This window comes from Physeter macrocephalus, chromosome 10, assembly GCF_002837175.3.
Source record: "Physeter macrocephalus isolate SW-GA chromosome 10, ASM283717v5, whole genome shotgun sequence".
Taxonomy (NCBI): domain Eukaryota; kingdom Metazoa; phylum Chordata; class Mammalia; order Artiodactyla; family Physeteridae; genus Physeter; species Physeter macrocephalus.
In genome coordinates, this window is record NC_041223.1 from 46,897,676 (window position 1) to 46,925,547 (window position 27,872).

General features: G+C 41.2%; 1 protein-coding gene and 1 long non-coding RNA gene across 10 annotated transcripts in view; one reads left to right on the forward strand and one right to left on the reverse strand.

The window, feature by feature from the left end:
* Window positions 1–15,545, reverse strand: part of LOC114486966 (uncharacterized) — a 144,940-nt gene extending 129,395 nt beyond the window's left edge. For both annotated transcript variants that reach the window (XR_008618375.1, XR_008618374.1), the window contains exons 1-2: window positions 15,459–15,545; window positions 13,437–13,488 (exon numbers count right to left, since the gene is read on the reverse strand). This is a non-coding gene — a long non-coding RNA (uncharacterized lncRNA). The remainder of the gene's footprint in view (window positions 1–13,436; window positions 13,489–15,458) is intronic.
* Window positions 15,546–15,567: 22 nt separating this feature from the next.
* HS3ST5 (heparan sulfate-glucosamine 3-sulfotransferase 5) overlaps window positions 15,568–27,872 on the forward strand; it is a 358,640-nt gene continuing 346,335 nt past the window's right edge. For all 8 annotated transcript variants that reach the window (XR_003681466.2, XM_055087546.1, XM_028494526.2 and 5 more), the window contains exon 1: window positions 15,568–15,657. The gene's annotated coding sequence lies outside the window, so the exon portion shown is untranslated. The remainder of the gene's footprint in view (window positions 15,658–27,872) is intronic.

Here is a 27,872-nt window from a genome sequence, read left to right on the forward strand (position 1 = left end):
TTAGTATTATTGCCCATTAATAACCATTTAAATGTTAGCTTAAAATATTAACTTTCCTTGAGATTACTAAAACTCCATGTCTTCTCAAATATTTTCTCAGGCAGATTTCTCACTATTTTCCCACCCTTATTCCCAATGAATAAACATCAACTTTCAAAATTATGTTCTTTTTAATTTTTTGGAGGCTGTTTAGAGAAATGAAAATGTAAATGATACAAATTTATAGTCCTTGATTCATGGAGCAATTCTTCCCAAGTTGATGCAAGATACCAGGAAATGCCCATAACCACATAAGACTTTTAATACAGGTATTTCAAATACCACCAGATTTTTGTCACTTATTTTTAGGAGGGAAATTTCTGTGCTGAACAATAGAAAATGATGAATAGCTAGTTTTAATTGAGGCCTATTTTTCATTTTTAAAAAAATGATAATTATAGGTTGGATAACTCACTATAACTTAACACGGGACAAATAGTGTTAATTTTTGAGAGGGAGAAAGACAGCTTGCTACAAAAGGCTAATATTTATTGAGAACTTTCTGTGAGCAATCCCTATAATAAGTACTTCACATGAACTATCGTCTCTGACATTCACTATAACCTGTGTGATGTGTCCTATGATTATGTCCCAGCAGAGGAGAAACTGGTACTCCAAGAGCTCACACAGTAAGGATGACACTGGTGTTGGAACCTAACCCACCTCTTGATCACTATGCTCTGCAGATGTAGATCTGTGTCCTGAAGATGCCCAGGGAACATGATCAGCACTTGATCTTTTGTCACCTCCCCGCAGCAGCAGGAGCAGCAGCCCTGGGTGGTGTTTACAGTGACTCCATGGGGAGGAGAAGGTGCGCTTGGCCAGTCGATGCCCCTGAGTAATAGAGGGTGTCAGACCATGGAGCTGAAGCCAGAGATGCTCGCCCGGGGACCACAGGGAAAGCTTTCGGTTCTGTATAAACAGGCTATTCATTTACTGGCAGCAAAGACATCATCTAAACTCCTTGACACATTTACTCCCTCTCTGACCTCAATTTTTTTTCAGGAGAAATTTTAAAACAAAATCTTTGATATGTTCTTTCCAAATTTTAAATCTACCAGAGGCATATTATATGTTCATGACGAAGATCTCCCTACACATTCATTTCCTGTTCTCTTATGCCTTCTCCTCATAAATTTCTGTTTTTCTCTCCTCTATTTCCTTCTTTTCTTGTATTTCTCACATATACCTTCATCTCTTTGGAGGAGGAAGGAAGGAAAGGAAAGAAATAAAAGAGAAAGAAGAGGTAAAGTTGTAGTGAAGCCACCATGCTCAGCATTTATTTTCTACATAGAATATTTTTGTGCCCATATCACTTTGCTGCCTGGTTTTAAAACTGGGAAGCAGCCGCATGGCACAGGGAGATCAGCTCGGTGCTTTGTGACCACCTAGAGGGGCGGGATAGGGAGGGTGGGAGGGAGGGAGACGCAAGAGGGAAGAGATATGGGAACATATGTATATGTATAACTGATTCACTTTGTTGTAAAGCAGAAACTAACACACCATTGTAAAACAGTTATACTCCAATAAAGATTTTTTAAAAAATTTGTCTTTAAATAAAATGCTTTAGAACCATACATTTTTATGTGGGTAACTTTCTTTACATTTTTGTGCCTCAAGCAGAGAATGTGGGTTCTTCTTTCTAGATGTGTGACTTACTCAATATGTGAATTAGGACAAGAAATAGCTTCTTATACTTTCAACTTCGTCATCTGTCAAACAGAGAACAATATCTGTTTCGCCAACTGGACAGGGTGTCTGTGAAGATTAAATGAAACAGCAAGAAGGATGCGCTTAGAAAAGACTGATACTCAGGAGGTAGCTCTGACAGCATAATATTTTCTGCTTCTTTCTCAATCCTTTCTCCATTACTTTCTTCCTTTTTTTTTTTTGCCTTTTTCATCTGCCATTTTAACAACGCCTCATTTATTTGACAGACCAATAGATAAGATGTTCCACTAGAAGTCAGTGAGTTTTCCACCAAACTAAACCATGGAAATTTATTTCTTAGCTCTAATCAGCTTAAATAGAAAAATTTCAAAACAAGATTACTCATATCCTGCCTCTTTAAACATAGTTTATTAAACACAATTTCTGTTTCCTTGATAATTCAGGACTATCATCACTATATATACAATGCCTCCTCCCAATAAACTGTTCCCATCCACCCCATGCTGCCGCTAGTACTGCTTCAATTACTTGTTCCTGATTTTACTGGTGCACCTTTACCCACCGTCTAACTTGTGTGTTGCAGTCTTTCTACCCAGATAACTCTCCGTTCCTTGATGGCATTGACTGTTTTTCATATAATTCTATGTCCCAGTGCCTAGCACTATGGATTACACCATCCATAAGGTAGTATGAGTTTAATAAGCACTATCTTAAGTTATAAAATTCAGTGATAACCCAAGAACCTACTCATCTCTGGGAGCAAAGGGAGGAAAAAGATAATTCCGTCAAATTTGTTGTTTCTGATATATTTAATCTTCACAATAATTGAGTAAGAAGGTAATATTAGTATTTCTATTTTAGAAATGAAAAAGCTGAGGCTCAGATAACTCAAATACCTGCCCCAAATCACACAGCTACCAGCAGAAGAGCTGTAACTTGAACCTGGACCTGTCTTATGCCAAAGTCCATCCACTTCCTGCCAAACCACATACACTCACTCTGACATGGAATGGGCCACCTGCTTTTTGGTTGGAGATGAAGTTCATACAGTTTTTCTGCCCCTGCCTCAAAGTCACCTGTCACCTCTGGCTATCGCCCTCTCCTACCTGATTTTGCTGTTCTGGTTTTCAATCAGCATAGAAAATACTAACCATGCTTGTTAGACTTATTTAGAAATAAGAATAAAATATTCTTAGTAACAACATAAGGAAAGGATGACAAATGGTACATGAGCTGCCTGCTTCACCCTGATGGCACAGTAGTAGCTGACCAGTGGGCTGGGTTGAGGCAACATCCACGCTCTGCAGGAAGGGCCCACTGGGCATAGCAAAGTCTGGCATAGTTAAGACAAGAGAAAGTGGTGCCATGCTTCTGGAGCCTGGGGAGTTTTCAATGAGTAAATCGCATGAAAGTTACTGTGTGGTCTTAACATCATCTATCTAGATTTTCAGATGTGTTTTTGCTTACTCCTTTGTTCTTAGCTAGAGTATGCATAGTTAAGGAGGCTAGATAAATGACTTCTGGATAACTAAAATACTTATGATGGTCTTTTTCTTTCTCTTCCTCTTTACTTTGTTTTTCTTGGCCAACGGACTGTGGTTTAGGTCTTAAGTTTGGCAGCATCATCTACATCATCCACCGACTTTACCTAAGTCATTGAGAGCACATAGACTAAGAGAGAGCAAACTTCTGGTACAGATTAGACAACCACAGGGAAGTAAGTAAATTAACAAAGAAACAAATGATTACAGTCGGCATAAGAGATTTTTTTCCAGAAATATTGCGTGTGAAGATTTAAGTACACATGGCACCCTGACACCCATTAGACTACTTCACCCCTGCATCATTCTTTCCACTGCCCACAAGAGCTGGTGACATTTGTTAGCCTCCTTTGGTACTACTTCTGTCTTTGTTACCACCACTTTGGCTCCATATACAGTCTTCTTTGTTTGCTTTCCCCTTCTCTCTGCCTTTCTTATTTCTTATCTCATTGGATCCCTGTCATGTTGTGTGAGCTTCTTGGCTCCTACATGAAAAGGCTGACCTTTTATACACACCACCATCAAGCCAGAAGACTTTTTCCCTCCTGCTGGAGAATTAATCAATCATAGCTCATTCGCTATAACCTTCATGTCTTTGGTTCTTCTTAACTCACTCACTCAAAATGCTCAAATCTCAGTTTCTTTCTTACAAAATACACAATTTTTTTCCTTTTGTATCTGACACATTTCCTGTTGCTTGAACACTACACTGGATAACTGAGGTTATGCTGTACTCTATGAAGCCCAGCTGCTGGAAGTCACTTTTCCACCATCCCACACATGGTAGTCAATGTACGCGTCCATTACCCTTCCAGGGAGTACCCAGTTTAGGTTCAATTCCCAAGTGGCCAGCTCTAACAGTTCTCTTTTCCCTCCCACTCTTCAACATATATCTCAAAGAAGGGAAGACTGTCATCATTAGAGGGGTAACCTTGATTCTACTAGAAGCGATTTTCTCAAATCATTTGCAAAAAAAATTAACCAATTCCTTGTGGCAACTGGTGACAAAGTATAGTGGGTTTTGGTCCTGATATTAACAACTCCTGATAGCTAGGGGCTCAATTTGCTAGGGGATCATTCTAAAAATAGATTGCTTATGGTTGATCAATACCCAGAGACCCAATTTATCAAAAGGTATCCTGAAGGACAACATTCTGTCATTATTCCAAGAACAGAGTTAGCTGATATTGCAAATTCAATTAAATAGAGTTGTGAAGGGAAGAAAAACAATAGAGAAATCACTTCTGGGAAGTAAGAAATGAAACAGGGTTTTATTGTTGTTGTTTTGTTGCTGTGGAAGATACAGAGTTTTATCTATCTATGTTTATCTATTGAAGAGAAGCAAGAGGAGAGGGAGAGATAGAAAATACACGGGTGAGAGGAGGTTATTCATGGTATAAAATTGTGTTGTCCCATATGGTGGTCACTAGTCACATGTGGCTATTGAGCACTTGAAATGTGGTTAATCTAAATTGAGATGTGCTGTAAGTGCAAAACATGGGATTTTGAAGATTTAGCATAAAAGATAAGTATATAAAATATCACATTAATATTTTTTCATATTGGTTACATTCTGAAAAAATAATATTTTGGACACATTTATTTAAATATATTATTAAAATTAATTTCACCTGTTCTTTTTCTATGTTTTAAAATGGCTACAAGAAAATGTAAAACTACATATGTGGTTTGCATTTGTGGCTCATATTATACTGGTTTTAGGCAGCTTTGGTATAAGGTCTTATCTATTGGGATTAGGTTCAACCACAAGTAACAGAAAACTCCAGAATAACACAGGATTATTCAAGATGGCTGCTGAAGCTCTAACCAGAATAACCACATTCCAGCCAGCTGGAAGGAGAAACAGACCATTAAAGATACAAAGAAAACAATGTTATGGTCACTAAAGAGGGGGCGGGGATAAATTGGTAGCTTGGGATTAACAGATATATACTACTATATATAAAATAAACAACAAGAACCTACTGTATAGCACGGGGAACTATATTCAATATCTCATAATAACCTATAATGGAAAAGAATCTGAAAAGTTCTTTTCAGATTTTATATATATATATATATACATAACATATATAACTGAATCACTTTGCTCTATACCAGAAACCAACACAACTTTGTAAATGATCTATACTTCAATTTAAAAAAAGATACATTCCATGTGCAACCTTCTGAAACCATCTTCTACCATCTTCTTTGATAAATGAGAACACACACTGGTCAAGATATGCATACCTCTGTAAAAATTTTGGGGGAAAACTAACCATTGTGATCTAGTAACATTTTAGTCACATTGTTGCCCATAAATACAAGAGAGGTTGGGCAAGGCAGTCTTTATTCCTAACAGTCAAGTGTTCAGCTAAAAATCAGGAATTATTTTTAAGATGACCATTTGTCCCAGTTTGCCTGAAAGTCTGTTTTGTGTGTGTTGTCCTGGCATAATTATTAATAGCTCCCCCCTTCTCTCTCTCAAGTGTCCTAGTTCAGATGATAAATTATATGGTCACTCTTGTTATATTACCAAGAAAAAAAGAGAGAAACAGATGATGGGGTAGACAATTCAGTCTCTGCCAGAGATCCTTGAGGAATCACTTGAGGAATCCTTAGCAGGTGGATGCCTCCTCCAACCCACCTCACCATTAATCTGAAACAATGCTTTTGGAGGTTACTTGTGACCTCCATATTGACAAGTTAAAGGGCTTTTCTTAACTATTCTCTTATTTATTCACTCAACAAATATGTATGGCGTGCCTCCATTTACCAAGCACTGTGCATTGGGGGGACATGTGGGTAAAACAGAATTCAGTACCACTAATCTCCATACTATTAAACCCATCTCCTATAACAGTGGAACAACAGGCATCAGAATTGTCAGAATAATCTGGATTCTGGACTATTGTTTCTCTCCCTGGACATTTCTCTAAGATCTTTCTGTCTTTTTCTGGTTCCAGATAATTCTAGCCCATTGTTTCCCAAAATGTCTTCAATATATCACTAGTTTTTCAAGAAAGTTCCATAGTCAAATGATATTTGGAAGTGTAGCATAATCAGAGCTTCATAATACAAATCAGCATATTAAAAACTCTGAGAACTGCTACCACAGAAATTCTTATTTAACTCTTCTAATCTGAGCTGGTTGGAGGGTTAATAGCTGTTGAGAGGTAATGCAACACCCCTTTTGTACTGCTCCTTTAGTCCTTTAGAGGATATTATAAAAGTCTTTGTCCAGAGTTTCTCCTTCTACATTCAGCCTCCTGAAGCTCACATTTGTTCTCTATGTTTACCTCTATGCAGATGACATCTAAGCAACCTTCTCTAGCCTTTGCCTCATTCCCCAAACTAAATGGGCAACTCTACTTGAGTTAAACATCATAATCTCAAGCTTAACAGTCTAAAATTGAATTTGCCAAAATCAAGTCCCCCCTCATATATGTCAGCGTTTTGAGTAATACTACCTGTGGTAGACATTTTGTTTCTTTAATTGGCTGTTTTGGGGTTTTTTGGTTTTGTTTCGTTTTGATTTGCTTTGGCAAGGGTAGGGTGAGGAGTTTTGGGGCAGGCTGAGCAGACTTTCATCTTTATCCCTGTTTTTGGAAAAAGTTCCTTTGTGTGCAGTGTTGGTGAAAAGTTGTGCATAGCCAGTGGCTCCTGGCAGCCTAGGCTGGAGCATGTGGTCTGGGCTCAGTTAGTCAGCCTCCCACTGGGGACTTTGAACTTGAGTTACTGGGACAGAGAAGCAGGATGGTTTTACAATTCATTCATAGTGTGGCAGGGGTGATATTAGCAGTGTTCCATGACAATAGTGGCCTTGCCCTGGTCACCCGTGAAGACTCTGATGCATTCTACAGTTTGAGAACCCCTGTATCAGATCTTTCTTACACATCAGTTCTTCCAGGAAGATTCACTAATTATCCCATCCAAGACTAACTCTTCCTTTTCTGTACTCCTATAACTCTTAATAACTATACCAGTCATGCTGAACCTATGCTATGTTGCTGTGCCATTATTTAAGTAGGTATCTTATTGCTGTAACTAGTTTCTAAGCTTCTAGAAGGCAGGATATAAGTCACCATGACTTACATATAGTAATTACACTCACTTAATGAATAAATGAATATTTGCTAGTGACAAATTAATTGCACCTGATATATAAACTTCTCCATTTTCTACAGAATAAAGTTTAAATTAGTTCACCTGTATTCAAGAGCTTCTAACGCAGTGGTTCTGAAATTTGTAATATTTTAAAATCACCTCCTAGAGAGCTATAACAAATACTTATCCTCAGGTCACAACTTCAGAGATTCCTATTTAATTAATTCTGGGTGCAGCAATCTGGTCATTGTGATTTTTTAAAAAAATTCCTGAATGGTTCTATATTGTAGCTGAAGTTGTCAATCATCATTGTGATATTCAAAGTGTGGTCCAAGGACCAGTGACAGCGGTTTACCTGGGAGTTTCTAAATGTGCATTTTAACAAGATTCCCCAGTGATTCATATGTACATTAAAGTATAAGAAGCACTTAGTCTAGAGCAGTGATGGCCAGTGGAAGTATAATGCAAGCTACATGTGTAATTTTAAGTATTCTAGTAGCTCTATTTAAAAAGCTTTTTTAAAAAAAGTAACAATAATTTAATAACATAATTTATGTAATCCAAGGTATCCAAAAGGTTATCATTTCAACAATTAATATAAAATTATTAATAAATATTTCACAAGTTTTTTTTGCACTAAGACTTTGAAATCCAGTATGTATTTTATTTTTTAAAATTTTATTTATTTTTTTTAATCGTCTCTGTTTTATTTTCTCATCTATAAAACAAGGACTTATCTTACCCAAAGCACAGGGATATTGTGAGGATTAAATGAAGTAACAGGAAAGTGCCCAGTACAGAGTGTAGCACACATTCGATTCCAATAAATGTAAGTTGAATCTAGATTGATCTGACTCCCTAATTTTCTCGTTTTAGACTCTGCATAGAAATACCCTGCCTATAAAAAATTAAGATCCTCCTTCCCCAATTTGTCCCAACTCCTACTTGCCAGACTGAATCACTCTTAAAATTGAAATGAAGCCCTTGACCTCACTACTTTTTCACTGATCATCTCAACCTCCTGACTCCACTTCCCTCTGTACTCAGGTTGAATATCATGATCTAGCCCTATAACAATTCTTTTGCAGACAGCCTCAACTCCCATGTTCCATGCTGCTTAAAATATTCCCAGTTTGGCAGAATGCAACCACTTGCTTGGCTTCTCCATATGTATACTTTATCAGCTGATTATTCTTGGAGAAAATTATCTAACTGGCCTCACTGATTTCATAGGAAATTCAGGACCTCAAACCTCAAATAGCAGTCAACACTCCCCAACCTAATTTCTTGCTTTCTTCTAGGAAGCTTGACTTCTCACTCTCTGAAATCACTATTCCATGATTTTTCCTCACTCCTCAATTTTCCATTACTTCCTTTCTCTAAAATAGTACTCCTTGACTCATATTTTGAGAAAATGGAAACAACTCCTTCATCTTCTCTTGACTAGGTCTACATATTCTTTCATGTGGTTCTACAACTCCTGTCTTCCTTTTGTTTATGAGGGAACAATGGTCCCTGCTCCTGAGAAACCAACACGTCCACTTGTCCACACCTCCCTTTTCTACCCTACTCAAGGACTTCATCTTCAATTATTCTCTTCATTCTTCCCTTCTCTACTGGACTATTTCTATCATTATACAAAGATGTTCCAGTACCTCCCATCTTAAAACAAAACATCCCTTAGTCCCATATCCCTCTCTGGACTATGCCTCCATTTCTTTGCAATTCTTCAAAGAAAAAATTCTCAAAACGCTGTCTGCCTTCACTTCCCTACTTTCTCATTTCCCATTCACTTTTCAACTCAATTCAGTTTGGCTTTAACATTGCCATTGAAACTTCTCTTGTAAAGGTCACTAATTATCTCCAATGTTGCCAAAGTCAATACAGGCATCCCTATTTTTCTTTTATTGACTTCTGAGCAGTATTTGACATAGGGGCTACTACCTCCTCATTGAAATGCTTTCTTCTCTTGACTTCTGAGTTGCCAGACTCTCAGTTTGCCTTTAATTGGCCAGGCAATTTCTTTTCAGTCTTCTATCTATGCTCTTCCTTCCCTCCTTCTCAATCACCAGGGCTTCTTTCTATTTTTTTCCCCCCACTGGGTGCTTTGAACACCTTCCGTATGCTGATCACTTCCAAATTCATATCTCTAACCCCAGACTTTCTCAAACCTCTGAACTGATATATCTACCTCCTTAAGTGACATCTCCATTTGGAATGCCTAATGTATCCTCTTGGTGGGGACCTTGCTTCAACAAGCCTTGTTACTACCCTATTATTTCCCTTTTCAGTAAATGGTAACAACATATACCCAGTTGTTCCAAATCTAGAAGTCATCCTTGGTTCCTTACTTTGCTTCACTGCATTCAGTTTATCAGCAAGTCCTATGGCTGTGCCCTTGAAATATATCTGAAGACCATCCATGCCTTTCCACCTAGTTCAAGCCACTGTTATCTTTTTTTCTTAGACCAGTATGTATTTTATACTCACAGACTAGTCACATTTCAAGAGCTTCATGGCCACATGTGCTTAGCGGCTACCATATTGAACACAGCAGATCTAGAGCTAACTAACATTTCCCTCTTTAACATCAGCTACAGCTTTCCTTACAAAAGCTTTTTGTAAAAAAGTCAAAGGACCTTTTTATCAGCCAATCAACCTACCATTCATTTTCTGGTCTTTATACTGTTACCCCTACTGCTTCTTGCAGCCTTGAAAGTCCTCCTTCTACTCTCTCATGGTCTAGGTTCTATTTTTTTTCTTTAAACCCAGTTCAGGTCTACAGCTCTTTGGCAAAACCTTCCTAAAGTGGTCCCAGATTACAGTAGTTAGTTCCTGTTCTAGGTTTTATAGGGTACGAGCTTACGTTCCTACCTATTAAGGAAGATGGTAAAAGATGATTTTAGAAAGCTAAATATGGAATGCAATTAGAATTGTAAAACATGCTGCCTTTCTTAATAAAAATAAAATGTAGATCTCAGAAGATTGATACTGAAAACAATTTCTCTGGTGGGGGGAACAGACTTCCTAGGACTGCTAAATCAATCCACATAATTCCTCTTCTCCTAGAGACCTTTCATGGTTACCCTTGCCTACTGTCCCCCACACCATAATACTGGAAATAAATGATGCTCTACATTAAGCATGAAGAAAAGTAGAAGCAACGACTCTTCTCTTGATTGCTCCAAAACTTAACTGACACAAAAATGGAATATTCAAAAAGACTCTAACAATAGCCTCAAGGTAATAAAAGCAAAAATATCAGAATTCAGTGAATTTTGACAGTCTCACTTGTAAGATTTAGCTTGTGTCCTGTATGAGCAAGATTACCCCCATTCACATGGGTCATGGGTGGAGAATCAGGAGAGATCTTGCCAGTTCCTCCCGTCCTTGCACCTCTTCTCTCTCCACATAGGGACATTACGGTTAGCCTACAGATCTACCACTTTCTAGACATCTTACTCCTCTTGGTCTAGAGTTGCACTGTCCAATATGATCGCCATTAGCCACATGTGGCTGTTGAATACTTGAGATGTGGAGAGTCCAAATCGAGATGGGCTGTAAGTGTACAATACACACCAGATTTCAAGACTCAGTACGTGTATGAGTTTTATATTGCTGCTGTAAAAAATTATGATAAATTTAATGATTTAAAACATCCATTTATTATCACAGTCCTGTAGTCCAGAAGTCCTGGTACAGCTGGCTCAGGTGAGCCCTCTGCTTAGTCTTATAAGCACAAAACCAAGTTGCCATTAGCACTGCATTCTTCTGTGGGGAGTCTGCAGATGAATCTGCTTCCAAGATCACTCAGGTTGTTGGCTGAATTCAGTTCCTTGTGGTAATAGGGCAGGGGTCTCGTTTCTGGAGCTCGCTGAGCTAAAGGCCACCTGTGTTCCTTGTCCCATTGGCCCTTCCATCTTCAAGCATGTTAATTAAATCCTTCTCATGCTTTGAATCTCTCTGACTTCTCTTTGTGTCACATCTCTTCTGCTTGTCCCCTGAGCAAACATTCTGCTTTTAAGAACTCGTGTGATTAGGTTGGGCCCACTCAAGACAATCCAGGATAACCTCCCCATTTTAAGGCCTGTAATTTAATTACTGTACATCTTGCAAAGTCTATTTTGCCATGTAATGTAACATATTTACAGTATCCAAGAATCAGGGTGTGGGAGACATTCTGCCCATCACAATGTGAAAAAAATAATGTAAAATATTTCACTAATAATTATATCTTGATCGTATGTCAAAACTATAATATCTTAGATATATTAAGTTAAACAAAATATAATATTAAATTTTACCTGTTTTGTTTTACTTTTAAAATGAGCTATATAGAATTAAAATTGTACATGTGGCTCACATTTGCGCTTGCATGACACTTCTATTAGCCAGCACTGGTCTGGACCTAGAGAGGGGTTAAATCCTCTTGAGTGTCCTCATCGTTTCTGACATCAGATCTGTGGACCCACCTCTTCCATAAGAAATAGTTTCCTTATATTCAGGTGTGGCCTTGCACTTTTAGGCCTCTGACTGCTAAACATTTCCTAGCACAATAGAAAACCAGAACTTTCATACAGGGAAATTCAAATACAGTGATGGAGCATGGAGATGTGGGCTCAGGGCCTCATTTCTGCAAAAGGTAAGGACTCCTGTTGAACCAGACCTACACCTGATAACCCTAGTGATTACTGAACTCACCCTATGAGAGCAGAGGCTTCTTTTATTCATCTTTTGGTTTCCAGTGGTTGGCACAAAAAGAGTTCCTTTTAATAAATATTTACTTAACCAACTGAGTCTAGATGTCAGTGATTAGCTCGTTTAAAAAAAAAAAAGATATAGTTGGAAAACAAGTCAAATACCCTCTAATAATGACAAACATTTCTATACATTACTGAAAGGACAGCCTCCATTTGAAACCGTGAGCTGAACAATATTTAACGGTTGCATCTTTATGAGACAAGAGAGTGTAATGATGCTCAGAAAAAATATATTCTTTACCAAATGAAAACTAATTAACCAGATGTTTTTATTACCGTGCACTTTATTTGGCTTTGGTGACTAAACCAAACCAATGAATCTGTGACCATTTGCAAAACTGCATTCTAAAAAGATTTTTTGGCTGTGCCTCTTCGTCCAGTGTTTAGTTTTATTTGTTTAATTTCGCATGATACTAAAATGTTTCTACTAAAAATGTTAGACACCCACCCACCCTCCTCTGTGCTTTACCTAGCAAGAAAGCCACACTGTTGGAGGAGTTGAAGAGCAGCACACGCTGAAAGTGCATATACCCTGATTTAATCCTCCAACCCAAGGCTAGGCAGAAAGCCTTTCCAGAGCTTTGCTTCACAGTTTCTAGGGTTGTACCTGCTCCCAGCCCCAGGTGTGATCTTGCACAAGCTAGGCAAAATCACTGTGACAATGTCTTAGTCCATCAGCTACAGAGCTGAGGATTCTCTGAGGAGAAGTTAGGACTGCTGAGAAAGCACGGGCTGCTGATTGTTCCTCTCCTGCCAAACATAAACCTGAAGCAAGACAGAATTATGAGAAACTAGATTCATCTCACCCCATCGTCCTCCTCAGTAATCTTCCTGGCACAAAAGAAAGAATGAATACCAATAAAAAGGTAATATAAATAAACATTTTAAATAAAGTTGACTAATTGAAAAGACTGATAGATGGAGCAAAGCATTCTTCAAAATCTATTGTCATGCTTTTGCAGACTTTATTGCTTATCAGCATTTTTCCCCTCCAGAAAAACAGAACAGCAACATTTGTTCAGAAAAAAGCAAATCGTGTTTCTTCCTTTCTTATTACTTTTATTGTTTGAGGTTTCTTTTAGACTATAATGTGGCATTGTGATTTTGAGATGGGGAAAAAACAATCCCTTGTCTTTCAAACATAAGAATGTGATTGTATGCTATTGTTGCCAACAACGAGCTACAGAGGTTAATGGATCACATATCTGGCTAACAGCCATCTTTCCTCCTGCTCACTATATTAAACAATATACATTCTGTTCTTGCTGCTGAGCTTATGATTTTGTCTGAGTAGCTGGTAAATAAGTTTACTTACATTTAAGTTATCTCTTTCTAGAACTCAACAGCTTTGTCCTTCAGGCTGTTTCCTGAAATTGAAAAAGTACAGCTTGAGATCCGAGTTCACCACCTTTGGAAGTGATGGTGAGAGTCGGCACGGGGAAGGGGGTGGGGGTCGCAGTTGAATGATAATCTAGAACTACTGTGCCTTGTGAATTGCATCCAACCTTTCATTTTCAGATTGCTTAAATTAACAAAGTAAAATTACCATAATAGAAAAGAATGGATACTGGCGGAAGCACCACAGTTCTTTCTAGTGCTGTTGCCAGTGAGCATTCCAACAGACTTCTAATTAAATGGACCAATTATCTCCAGGACCCCAGGTTGACTCGACTCTGCATTCTATGACTCATTTGAAAACAGACCAGCGCTCATAAGCAATAACGTGACTCCCAGCCTAAAGGACTTTTCTGCGTATTGCATTTGTACTAGGGAATTAATATGAGACCTAATACCTCGAGAGAAAAATAAAAGTTTTTTAAGGAAACTCCAGAGGGGAGAACTTTATCAGTGAGAAAGATATTAGTTTTCTGGGAAATTTTAGTTGGGTGGGGCTAGATGATGAGTGAGGGGACTGGAGTTAGGAAAGAAGAATCAACACATCAGTCTCAGATTAGGTGGGATCTTTTCAATCAGGCAGAAAGCACAGGAAATAGCACGTAGGGTCCACTGCCCCACTGCTATTCTGGGAGCAAGGGGTAGGCGGGACGTTGACTGAATTGGGAAGGCCAGTGTGCCTCTCGGGTTTGGGATCTGGAAGCAGGAAAAAGGCAGAGCCCTGATCTCCGCTTCCCAGCTAGGCAGTGATCGCCCCCTGCGACTCCGGAGGCACACAGCAGTCTGAGAACCGCCGCTGCCGCAGCCGCCCGACCCCTCACAGCCTCCAGCTCTCCCGCCTGGCATGCTGGAGCCACACTCGAGCTCCCTGGACACCTGTGTGCCCCAAGCTCCAGGTCTAGGCCCCTCTGACCCGTGAGAGACCGGTCTCAGCTTCTCCGACTTCTGTGTTCCCGGGTTCGCCACCCTGGTCACTTCCGCGGGTTCCCCAAGCTCTGACTTCAGTTGGCCGGGGAGCCCTGAGCGCCCACCCGGCCTCCTCACCGCGCTCCTGGTGGGACGCGCTGCGGTTCAGCCGCAGAACCTCGGCCTCCGGGTAAATCCTCTCCTCCCCCTTCTCCGCCTAAGGCCCTGCCCCACCCCCTGCAGCAAGCTGCTCCCGTGTGGGCGGCCCCGCTCTCGGCTGAAGACACCTGCGCTTCCTTCCCCACCCTTCTCCGCCCTTTTCGCTGCGGTTTCTCCCCTGCCTTTGGGAGCTCCAGAGCGGCAGCCGGAGGAGGAGCAGGGGAGGAGGACGAGGGCGAGGAGGGGTGGGGGCGGGGGGGGGTGGGGACTGGCAGCCACTCCGCAGCTGGTCGCCGGGGACCCGATCCCTCCCGCGCGCCCGAGTGATGGAGGGGAAGAGATTCGCTTAGACACACACACGCGCACACAGCTGGGCACGTCTCCGGGAGGCAGCCGCCGGGAGCCGGGCGGCGGCCGTGACAGCACCAGCCGCGGGGAGCCGGGCGCCCACGCAGCTTGGCCCCGGCGGCTCCAAGACCCCGGAAGGGAAGATCCCAGCCGCACTGACTGTTGCTCTTTTAGGCTGCTCGGGAGGAAGCAAGCTGCCCAAGGACCTGCCACTGAGGACGCAGGAGGTTCTCCGCTCGGCGCCCACAGTCTGGGGCCGCGCCGGTGCCGCGTGGGGCGAGGAGGATGCTCACCTCCTCCCGCAGAGCCGCTGCGGGCCCAAGCACTGAGCGGACTCGGGCTCCCGCGGCCGCCCCTGCCGTGCCCGCGCCGCGGGAGCGCGCCCTGCCGTACCTGGCTCCAGCCTCCAGGGGAAGTGCGGGAAACGCGCCCTAAACTCCACTACTTCTCGCCCGCCTCCTCCCCTTCCTGGCTCCTCGCCCCAGACCTCGCAGCCGCCGCCTGCGTGTAGGGCCCGCCTGCCTCTTACTCTCACGCGCGCACGCACAGCTCCGCTGCCTCGCTCGCCTTCGAGCAGCCTCGCTCCCCGCGGAGCCGAAGCCCGGACGTCCGGAACTACTGCACCAACTGCCAGCGGGACTGCGGGAGACGCCCTGTGGCCCGGCGCGACCCGCCGCTGGCCCCCGCGCCCTGGGCTCCCGCCCACGCTGCCGCCGCCGGGGACGTTGGTGAGCAGGGCGCGCTGCCCGCCTCGCGTCGGGGAGGGGCTCGAGCACAGGGGGCTGAAGCTTCGTAGATTTGGGGGGAAATGACAAGAGGGGAGGTCGCCGAGGAGAGACATCCGTGTGATGCCGGCCAAAGCGCTTTGTGGGGCGCGGTTCTCTTGGGCACTGCCTGGAGGAGACTTTTGAGACGCTCTCTGGGGCTCGAGGTTAAACTAGTGCGAGATGGGAAACGTTAGGGAGGCTTCTCGGGGTAGATTGAGAGAGTCATCGGTGTCAGTGTGTCTGTCTGTCTCTCCTCGAACCGGTCGCAGCGCTCTGGGCTGTCTTTGAGGGAGGTTGGAAACACGCGTTAACTGCGCTCAGCGGAGTTTAGGGGCCCGCCCTCGGCCACTTGCCGGGGTGATTGTGGGGCTGTCGCTTGGAGCGCGAGACGGCTTTGGGCGAGTGCGGGGCTGCGAGGCCCGAGGAGGACAAGCAGAGGGCAGGCAAAGGCTCCGTGAACTTGAGGCTGGGGTGCGTTCTCCGCCCCGCCGGCCCCCACCGCTCTCTGTCTCTCTCTCTCTGTCTCTCTCCTCTCTCTCTCTCTCTCTCTCTCTCTCGATAAATGCAGTGGAGTGGGTGGTCATACCGTTGTTACTCAGAGGTGCCAACACACACACACTCAGGAGATAAATGCAGTGGAGTGGGTGGTCATACCGTTGTTACTCAGAGGTGCGCGAGGTCGCTGTGGCTACTAACAGGAGCGCAGAGACTTCTGTTTCTGGGACTTGGGCGACCGCCTTGGTTTGGGGAAGCCGGGAAGGAGCGCCCAGCCTCCTGCGGATGCCTCTACCTGTGCGGTTTGCACAGCGAGCAAACCTCTGTCACGACTCCGGAATCACTTCACCTTGGTGGGCTCCGCTCTCTGGCTTCCCTCATTGAGTGCTTCAGGGCACCCACCCAAGAGAGCTGCTGCTCAGATCCCGGTCTCCCCACTACTCACCCGGTGGGTCGGACTCTCTCTCTCTCCCCTTCCCTCCCTTCTGCTTTTCTCCCCCCCACCCCGCACCCCACCCCAGCTTCTTCATGGAAAACATTGATCCCTTAAGGGGAGGTTTAATATTTGCAAAGTGCTTTATATCATATTACTTCGTGGATACATTTAATTGCACTGTAACTCTTCTCTGATTTATGTAAACTTAGTCGGATAAATAGCATTCAGGGTCGGAATGGGGTGGGAGCGAGAGTGGGTGGGCGTTCTTTCTCTCACGGTGCTCCTTTCTGAACTGATTTGCTAGAAGTAATTTAAAGCTGGTACTTCTGAAAGCTTTTTTGCTCAGTAGTTTTGACATATTTCAGGGCTTTAGATGAATATTTCCACAGTACAATTTATTTCAAGTATATTCAGCTTCTATTCCAAGAAAAAGTTGAAGATAATAAAAGGGATTACAAAATTGGATATCAAAACTATTTTTAATGTTTTTATTGGTATCAATTATGTTGTAGCAGATTTTTTTTTTAAGTTGCCTTAGTGGTTCCTCCTGGTAATGCTCTTAAAAGGAGAAATGAAAGTGATAGACTTACCTTCCTCCCTCTGTTTATAAATGGACCTTGCTTAAAGTGACTGAATGAGCGACAGGGTAGGCTTCTTTAGGGATATGAAGTCATTCACTAGTGAACTGATGGAGACACAGGAAGGCAGTATAAGAAACATAATGATGGGAAGGAAACTTGCTTAAATTTAACTGTCTCCAGTGCAGGGACTCTTAGCAGTGAACAAGAAAACTGCTCTGGCCCTTTCCAGATTACTCTGGGCTAGTTAAAATATACTCTTTCCTGGATTAATAAAATATATAGAAACATCATCAATAATATAAAGTAATATTTTCAAATAGGTGACTAAAAGAGATAATATGGGAAATCACAAGCATACTCTTCAGAGTTTTGCAGAAGTACTAGGATCATGGTTTCTAGGTTAAGCCAGACCTCATTCTTAAATTTTAGTGTCCCTTTGACACTTCCCTTAGAAGACCCTTTGACTTCTTTGTGAGCAGGTGATGCCCACAGTCAGTTGACTATGCTTGCATCATTGTCTGTACCATTTTGCAGGCATACACAGATGTTTTTGAATGAATAATCTTCTTACTCACTGAATTTCCACTCATTCAAAAAGGAGCACAGGAGTACACACAGTATGCAAAGCTGAGCTGAGTGTTATTTTAAATAACAAGGAAGGGTTTCCAGTGGAAGCTGGGTGCTTACTCCCACACTGTGTAATGTAAAAAGAACTGCAGAACAGTGACTTATTTAAGGAAGCAGCATTTTGCCCAAAGTAGGTGGTCAATCATGAGTTGTTGACTCAAAAATCATACAAGATGTTCACTAGCTAAGTTCCCGTTCACCATAAATCCCACCATTATTCTTAACACACTGTGTCATTTAGCTATGACTCAACTTCAGAGAATTGATGTTGACTTTAATCTTCTCACTCTTTGAATACTTTGGAGAAATAGAACTCTCTGTGCACTGCTCTAGCTTTCTGTGTGTGATTTCTATGAAGTAGTGCCAGATCTGCATATGTCATTAGTATTCATTTATGAGTAAATGCAAATGTTCCTGTTGCACTGAGAAAGCTAACCGGAATTCCTAGAATGCAACAAATATTATGCTCCTTTTCTCATCTTTTTATTTTTATAATCTCAGAAACAGTAACATCTCTTACAAGTGCAGTTATATGTAAAAGAGCAGGTTAACAAAAATGGTTATTTAGGATTCTTTAGAAAAAGGGAAATACCTTATGGAAATTTTATTTGAGAAGAATTTTCTTTGACTCTGTTGGTAGGTCTGCCAGAGTGGTCTTTTATTTTAGGGATGTTCATTCATGAATGAAGTAACTCTCAAGGTAACTTCCTAGTAAAAGGAGATAGCAATCCCTTAGTAAAGGGGACACTTGCTAAAAATGATGCTTAAAACGGGGAATAGAGTGTAAGCAGTAACACTCTTGTGCCACTAAAATTATGTGAATACTTGTATATTTTATTTATGCATTATTTTTAAATTTTCTATTTAATACTTTATTCAAATAGTTCATATTCTGAGATTATTGCAATTAAGTGAGGAGTTATTGATTGGTAATGGAATTATAGCTTGTTTTGTTTTAAGAAAAGATGAATAGTCTGAAAGGAGAGAGCAAGTCAAGTTAAGGAAATGATTGTCAAACCTCAGATTTACCTTCATTCAAGTTCTGTCCTTTTTTTTGGTGGGGAGGGGGACCTCAAAACCAAAATCACTAGTTAAACTTTCACTATGACCTAAATTGTTACTATTTAGAAAAATCCTACATTGTAATTCTTCTGTGAATTTAATACAAATTCTTTAAAACCAGCAAAAGTATAACTTCTTTCTCACTGAAATCCAGTTTAATTGTTGACAAATTTTGCTCAGTCTAGAACCGATATTTGTTTCTGAGGGTCATGAGGTTATCCTAACCTTTACAGCAGGAGTGTAATTAAAGCAAGATATTAAGAACTACTCTTGAAAATCACTGATCTAACTCAAAACCATTTCAGAGCGGCTAACACTTATCGAAACTAGAAGTAAAAGATTATATCTGGAGATCCCCATAACGTACAGGCAGGGTAAATGAACCTCTTTAAATCTCATATGCAAGTTCCATTATCACGTCTTAACTAACATTTGGTACAATGGATTATTTTCCCTCTTCTTGAAAAGTTTTACAAAAGAAAGCTCTGTCAGTATTAAGAGATGTTGGCAGAGTTGGTTTGACTTTAGGCCATTTTACCTGGATTGTGTGTGGGAGGTTGGTAAGTTACATCTATACACACACGTGCTTCTGTATAAATATTTATATACATATGAGCACGTGTATATATCTAGAGCACATCTCTATCTACTTGTATACTTTATATACTTGTGTATGTTTAGGTATGTATCTACGTTTTGTCTCATAACTTTGAACAATAGGAAGAGAGTCCCGCTTTGTGGCATATGTGGTTTGTGAAGTCATCATTATCTGGAGAATGATACTTATTAAATGCTCAACTAGTTTGATGTTAAAAAATTGGGAGTGTACTAAACTTTTTTGAACAATTTATTTAAAAAACACTTACCATAACCTTTAGTATGTGCCTGACACTCTCCAAAGAACTCTGCTAATATTAACTCACTTAGTTCTGGTAGCCGCCCTGCTCTCCCCAGAGGGAAAATAAATAGGTAAAGTGGATGTTTTTATTATTATCCTCATTTAGGAGGTGAGGAAGCGAGGCTCAGCAAGCCTAAATAAATGACTTGAGCCCCACACCTGCTAAATGGCGGAGCTGGCCTTTGCGCTCAGGCAGTCCACTGTGCTGTGCCACTACTCTTGAACAGGTGTGTTTTCTTTTAAGTTTACTTAAACAGGGAACCAAAGGGGGACCAAGTTAAGTTGTAAAGTAAATGCATTCTAACAACTGAGATTTATGACAGTTCAAGTTAGAGTGAATTCTTAAGGAATTTGTAAGGAAGGTGATTGGCACGAAGCACAGAAATAACCTGATCTAGAGCAATGCTAGAGCCGAGCTATAGCTTAATGCAGTTTTTAATTGTCTCAACAATTTTCTTAGGTTCAACTACTTTTTAAAATTAGGTAACTTAAGAACTGATGCCATATTTAAGTAGCTTTAATAACTCAGAGGTTCTGATACTGCATGTTTTATGCTTGCCATTAATATCCTTATAATGTCGGCTTCTTGCATAGAGGTCAGTGTTATGTGTTCCTACATGGTACTTGCCAAAGGAATCAGAGTTTAATGTGAAAGTGTGAAATGAGACCTATTCTGCTCTGACCCATCTGGCATACAGCAGGCATCCAATTAATGTTTACTGCACAAACTGATGAAGGGTATTCTAGAAGTTGATAGTCCAGAAACTTTACATGTCTTTAAAATTGCATAGTTTTAAGATTGTGATTCACTATTGTACAGGCTTTTTCCTTCGTTGTGATGACCTCAGGACATCACCATCTATGAAACCCTGTGGAATAATAATCTTTTTAAGATTGAGTGGCCTGAGATGAAGGAAGATGATGGGGAAGGAAAGTAAAATAATAAATTGATTAAAGTGTTTAAATTTAGAATTTGAGAAAAGGAAAACTGCCTGTAATTGTACCTTTTATTTTAAAAAGGCATATAAGTACACTACCAAATGTAAAATAGATAGCTAGTGGGAAGCAGCCACATAGCACAGGGAGATCAGCTCAGTGCTTTGTGACCACCTAGAGGGTTGGGGTAGGGAGGGTGGGAGGGAAGGAGATGCAAGAAGGAGGAGATATGGGGATATATGTGTATGTATAACTGGTTCACTTTGTTATAAAGCAGAAACTAACACACCATTGTAAAGCAATTATACTCCAATAAAGATGTTAAAAAAAAAAAGAAGGCATATAAGACATAATTAACATTAAGTAACAGAATCTTTACACTGCTAATGGGGTAGCACAACTCTTCTATCATAAATATTAACAACTTTACTATTTGAGTATAGTTTGGGGAACTATTTAGGAACATATTTAAATGTCATTGTAATGCTGTTTGCCATAGCCTAAGTCAAGTCAATAAAAAAAAAATCACAATAATTCTGAATGCGCCTCAATATAAATAAGGTATTTATTATGTTATAAGTACTGGAGTCAGATAGAGCTGGCTGAATTAGAATCCCTGCTTCATGGCTTGTTAGCTGTGGGATCTTGGACAGATTACTGAACTTGTCTAATTCTTAGTAATCTTATCTGTTATATGGTTATGGAAATAGCAGTTCTAGATTTCCCTATATCTAGATTTGATAATGTATGTAAAATGCCTAGCATACAGTATCATGCATAGTGAAGATTCAGCAAGTAGTAATTGATATCGCTGTTATCATCTTTAATATCACTGTAATATCATCAGGAATGGTTAAACATAATGGGTACATTATTCTCTCTATATCTATCTATTTATCAATCTGTCTTTATGTATGTGTGTATCTTGAATTGGTTGTTCTCCATTACAAAGCATAGGTTCTCTGAACTGTCTCACTGTTGAGAGAAGGGTATGAAGAGAAGAAATACGTGTTTCAGAGTTAAGCGTGATTAAAATGTTACTGGATTTAAAGGCCTGTGTCAAGCACAGAAATTGAGAGGAGGCTTTTGGGACAGCTACTGCACAGTTTTTTCTTGCAAGGCCCAGCTATGTATGTTTACATAATTCTTTGAAAGATGTATCCTCTTCTACAAATACAGTTAATGGGGAAGAACAAAAGGTTTTGCTAAAAACATTGACCTATTTATATTTATCTTTTTATACCACATGAGTTGAAGTATTAGGATGCACAGAAATTTCTTTCCTTTTATACTTTTATACCATATAGATTTCATGGTTTAAAAAGCTGTTTCCTAACTCAGATGATTAAATTTGAGTAACTTGATTTAAAAGTTTAATTTTATTCTTAGATTATTTTTCTGTAGTGCATTTAATTCCAGTAGCCACCTGGCTATCCTCACTTTACAGACTTATAAAGCTTAAAATTATGTTCCTCCATGTTATTTTGTCCTAATGGATATACCTATTTATCTCTTTATCTTTGTAAAAATAATAAATGATAATAGCTAACATATAATTAACATTTACTAATGTACCAAGCTTTGTACAGGTCTTAACACATTTCTTTCCCACAGTGCATTCAATAAGGTATGTGTCATTAGTATTTCCATTTCACAGATAAGGAAACTGAGGCCCAGAGATGTCGTCTAACTAGAGGGGTGGAGCCATAATACAAACCCATGTCATCTGGCCCAGAGCCCACACTTACCCACACCATCAGACTTCTGAGTAGCAGTTAGCCCCCAAGCACCTCCCTGTATTTCTGGGCCTTGAAACCCATGCCTTCCTATTTCCCTGTGTCCTCCCTGCAACAAAAGAGGGGTTTATCTTCAGTAAAGTTTTCTTTCCTGGCTTTGTCCTATCACACTATTTTCCTGTGTATGTACAACGGCCACAAAAGCAAAGAATGAGACCATATTAATTTTTAGTAAATAGTTGGATCTGTTTTTTCAATAAATTTAAATTGGTTGCCAAGATCCTGCTAAATAGTTGCATTTATGCTCTGTATGCAGTGGTAGGGAACTACCAATCCATGCTAGTGGAATTTCTTCATCTGGTGAGCCAGCCGCCTGTGACCTGAACTTCCTAACTGCCTCACTCTTTCTGAGCTGAATGAAATAGTATAGGACCAAACGACACTGGGAAGGGGCTCTTCATCTCATGGACGCAGTGTGCATAAGCAGAAAGGCTCACTACGGGGAGCTCCAGGGTTCCTGGGGGTCTGAAGGGTTCCTTCCTCCTAAGAATAGCTGGAAAAGGCCCGAGGACTGTTCCATGGGCCACCTGCCTGAGTACCTCTCAAGAGCAGGGATTGTGCTGGATTGTGTCCTTGTCCCCTTTTTCTCCGTGGTACTTGCCACATGGTATAAGGCGGGGAGACTCGGAGCTTCTTCCTTCAGGCATCAGAACCTGGAAAGCAGAGAGGTGAGGGATCCAGGCTGGAAAGACACAAGGAGGGAGGTGGAGGCAGAAAACAAGGCAGATAAGGGTGTGTGAGGGGGTAAAGGGCTGGCAGATGGATTGGTAGCCAGGGGCGGTACTTGTTTTCATTTCATTTTTATTCGGGTTATGGTTATATTCCTCTGTCCCCAAATCTAGCCTAGATCTGCAGTGAGCACTTAACCCTGATATCTGACTCTGTAAAATGAAGAACATTATTGCCTACTGTCCTGGTAGCAGTATCTGGCACACCATAAAATTTTAATAAGCATTAGCTATAATTATTATTTCTTGATTTTCTGCAGACAGAATTATGTTTTCTTAATCAAGTACTTATTTTTATACACTGTTTACTCTGAAATGGATGACTAGACAGTCAAAGGTTACTAGACAGCATTTAGTTTTGGCGTTTCTGAATTCTACAAATACTAGCATCCTTTAAATAAGGGACACCCAACTCTGTACTTACCAACAGTAAGATCAAGAGTTTAAGAATTTTCTACTCTCTCACTTCGTCCCAGCTTACCCTTCCCCCTTCACGTGTCCTCAAGTTCATTCTCTACGTCTGCATCTTTATTCCTATCCTAGGTTCAGCAGAAACTAATAGAACATTGTAAAGCAATTATACTCCAATAAAGGTGTTAAAAACAAACAAGCAAAAAAAAGTTTAAGAATTTTCATACACCATTTCTTTTTTTTCAAATAAATTTATTTATCTTATTTATTTATTTTTGGCTGCATTGGGTCTTTGTTGCTGCGCGCGGGCTTTGTCTAGTTGTGGCGAGCAGGGGCTACTCTTGTACAAGGGCCTCTCACTGTTGTGGCCTCTCCTGTTGCGGAGTGCAGGCTCCGGACGCGCAGGCTCAGCGGCCATGGCTCACGGGCCGAGCTGCTCTGCGGCACATGGGATCCTCCCGGACCGGGGCACGAACCCGTGTCCCCCGCATCGGCAGGCGGACTCTCAACCACTGAGCCACCAGGGAAGCCCGGGGCTACTCTTTATTGCGGTTCACAGGCTTCTCATTGCGGTGGCTTCTCTTGTTGCAGAGCACGGGCTCCAAGTGCACAGGCTTCGGTAGTTGTGGTGCGCGGGCTCAGTATTTGTGGTGCACGGGCTTAGTTGCTCCGCGGCATGTGGATCTGCCCCAACCAGGGATCAAACCCATGTCGCCTGCATCAGCCGGCGGATTCTTAACCACTGCGCCACCAAGGAAGTCCCACACACCATTACTTTTTTAATGTTACCTCTTCTCAAATACTTTGTTATTTTGCTCTTCTGTATTGGTAGCATCATCTGTCCAGATACCCAAGAAAAGTGAGAAACCAAGAAAAATAGTTAAAGGATCAGAGTAGGAACACAGGTAACTGGGGATCATCTTGTATTTTTCCTTCTCTTCCTCTAGTTTGTCACCAAGACATTACAGTGTTGCCTTTTGAACATCTACCTACTACCAGCCCCAATGCTCCTGCTTTAGTTCAGGCCATCAGAACTTCTCACCTGAATTACTAGCTTCCTTATTAGCTTCAGGTCTCCATCCTCTTCAATGCTTCTGAAATTTTTTTCCGAATGCAAACCTGATCTTGTAATTCCCCTGCTTAATAACCTGTAGCATCCTTTGCGTTCAGGGTAAAGTTCAAGCTAGCTCAACTTTCAAAGTCCTTACGGTTTCAGTGGCCCAGCCTGGGACTCATCTCCTGTCACTCAACCTGAGGTCCCTTCAATTGGGTGATTCCAAGCAAAGAATAGAGCGTGCTCTTTCACACTTTCAAGCCATTGTACATGCTGGCCCCTCTGCAAGGGGATTTTCTCTGCTTGTCTAACTTCTTGTCTTCCTCACCACTTCTTTTTGTTTTCTTACTCTTCTCCTTCTTTGTAGCCTACTCACCTCTCTCCAAGCCAGGATGGGTTAGCTTTCTGATCCTCTATTATATGTAGTTTATTGAATTGTTGGTTTATTTGTTCATGAACTGAACCCCCAAAGTACATATATGCATACTCGTCCTAACCCCCACCAGTGCCTGGGCCTGCACCTTCATCCCTCACCCAGCACAGGGCTGGGAAAGACATGCTGGTAGTTGTACATACTACAGTCTTTGTGCCAGGATGCCTTTGTTACTTAAAGTCGGCTTGAGGAGAAGGACATTTTTTGTTGTTCGAGAAGAGAGCCAAGTGGGTCTTAAAAGCCAAGTTGGCAAAAGGGACCCTGATGCAGGAGGGGGTGTAGTGCAGAGAAAGGAACTGGAGATCTTTGTGTGTTGCCCTGTCGATGCTTATATGAGAAAACAAGGTCTATGTTCTCCCCACACCTATCTTCACCAGTCCACAGGTGGGAAGTATACCTCTGTCCCTGCTGTCTAAACACTTGCCACTGAGTGTTGCTTGCCAGCTTCAACCAGCTGGTGTGAGCAGCAAGAAACAATATCATGACAGTAGTTCAAAATCATCACTCCTACATTCGGCCGCTAATTCATTGAACACCTACTATAATCCAGGAATATCATTTAGCTGATTCAAAAGACTGAGTTTGGCACATGACAGGCTATTCAAGATGCAGTGAAATTGTGGTTGTAGGAACACATAAAAGTCAGAAACTCTGAGAGGTTCCACCACTATCCATATTTGTTTTCTTGGTTTTTTCCTTTGAATACTTTTTAAGGAGCTTAGTGGCCATTCAATGTATCCTCTCTTTGACTGAGATGCTGATCACTTGGAGTTTTTAACATTTTGGTTTTTTAGAACAATCTGGAATAACTCACATTTTCTCAGTAAAGGAGGTTAACATTTATGCCATGAAAAGGGAGAATTTATACCATTCCCCCAGACCTTTCATCTCTTACCCAAAGAAGGAGTACTGGGAAAAAGAATACAAGTTAGAGTCTTTTGCCTACTGTATTTCAAAAATACACTTAGGTTGTTCCGCTTTTTTTCATTATTTTTCCATCTGGAAAGCTTTTTTTTTTTTTCACCTGGGATGAACAACCGAATTATTAATTCTATTTAAATAATGTGCTGTATTCAGAAGAGTAGCTGCCAAATTTGTTGGGACCTATAACAAGACAATTAATTATCTAGCAACACGAGGACTATTGAGTGTTGGATATAAAACAGATGGTGGGGGAAGAGGATGAGGCAGTCAGGATGCTGCGAGGGGTGTGATAAGTCTTTCAGGCTGTGTGGGGTAAAGCCACTTGTGCGCCAAGCCTCCCTCATACTCCCTGCTGTGCTTATTTGCTCTGGAAGTATTGATACTTCCACCCCTCCATCACTTCTCTCCTGGAGACTGCAGCTTCCCTGCCCCACTGCCACCACATTCATTTTAAATGACAGGGGAAGTAAGGGGAGGTGAGGGCAAAAGGTCTGCTCCCCTTAGACCCCAGACACAATGCCAGCATCTGTGGCAGCCCCAGCACCTATCCCGTGGAGCGAATCAGGCTGCCATTACCCTTGTCCTGACATTGCTTTTAGTCCTGCAGATGTAGAGCTTTAAAGAGTTTGAGGTTCATTTCAGAATCAGTTAAGATAAATTAATATTACAAGCAAACACCATGCTTTTTTTTTTTCATTCGCAGATTTCAAAGACCTAACCTAAAGTTTAAACATTTCCCCAGAGAAAACCTGGTTGAATATCAGTGAAAAATGCTTACAAGAAACAGTTACTACCCCACCCTCCCCCTAACCACCTTTCACAGTGATCCTCCTCTGTGTCTAATCCAGTTTGTGAGAATTAGCAGGTACGTTTATACTGAGCTCAGTATTTGATAGTAGAGGTTACAGTGACTTCACCGTTGACGCTTTTCTTATAGATTACCATCATGATGCATTCTTAACTCTGTGAAAGGCATAGTACTTGTTGGTGTGACAAAGGTGGTGACATTTAGATTTCAGATATTAAAAAAAAGAAAAACTATGTAATTGCAAACTTTGTCACTCATGCACCAGAGAAATACAGGATAACCTAGTTAAGATAAAGTTACAATAAAGTTACTCATTCATCATAAAAGATTGAGTTTCTGATCTGAGGAAGTAAGCAGTCACCTTGCCTGTCCCACCCTCTCAATATCAGGCCCATCTTTTATCATTTAAAGTAGAGCTCCCTAAAATAGACTACACTGACAAGTAGTAATTACTGACAGCTGCATTTAATTAGCAAAGCAGATTCCTGCTCATGACAATAAAGTATTATTACATGTTTAGCATTAGCAGTGGCAGTAAAAGAGGTGACTTTGCTAACACAGAACTAGAAGACCCGTTTTCTTTATTTAAAAACACACACACAGAGTTTGGCTGGAATTGAGCTTGTGCTACGTGGGAGTGTCTATGGTTACAAAAAGAAGGAAAAACATTAACTATATAAGTGTGTTTTTTTGTTGTTGTTGTTTTAAACAGGCAGATTGTATAAGGAATAAGAAATAGTCCGGTGCCAAACATTGGTCCCTGGTCTGGAACTGTGTGTCTTTTTGTGTGTGTCTGAGTCTGTGTGTACGTTTGGGGGGAGTGGGGGGCAGGGGTGGTGGAGGTGTTTGGGTGCCGAAGACAGAAACACAATTAACCATGTAAATTAGTAATTTCTGATTATATTGACACTCTGGATCTTCCCCTTTCCTTCCTTCCTTCCTCCCTTCCTTCCTTCCTTCCTTCTTTTCTTCCTTCCTTCTTTTCTT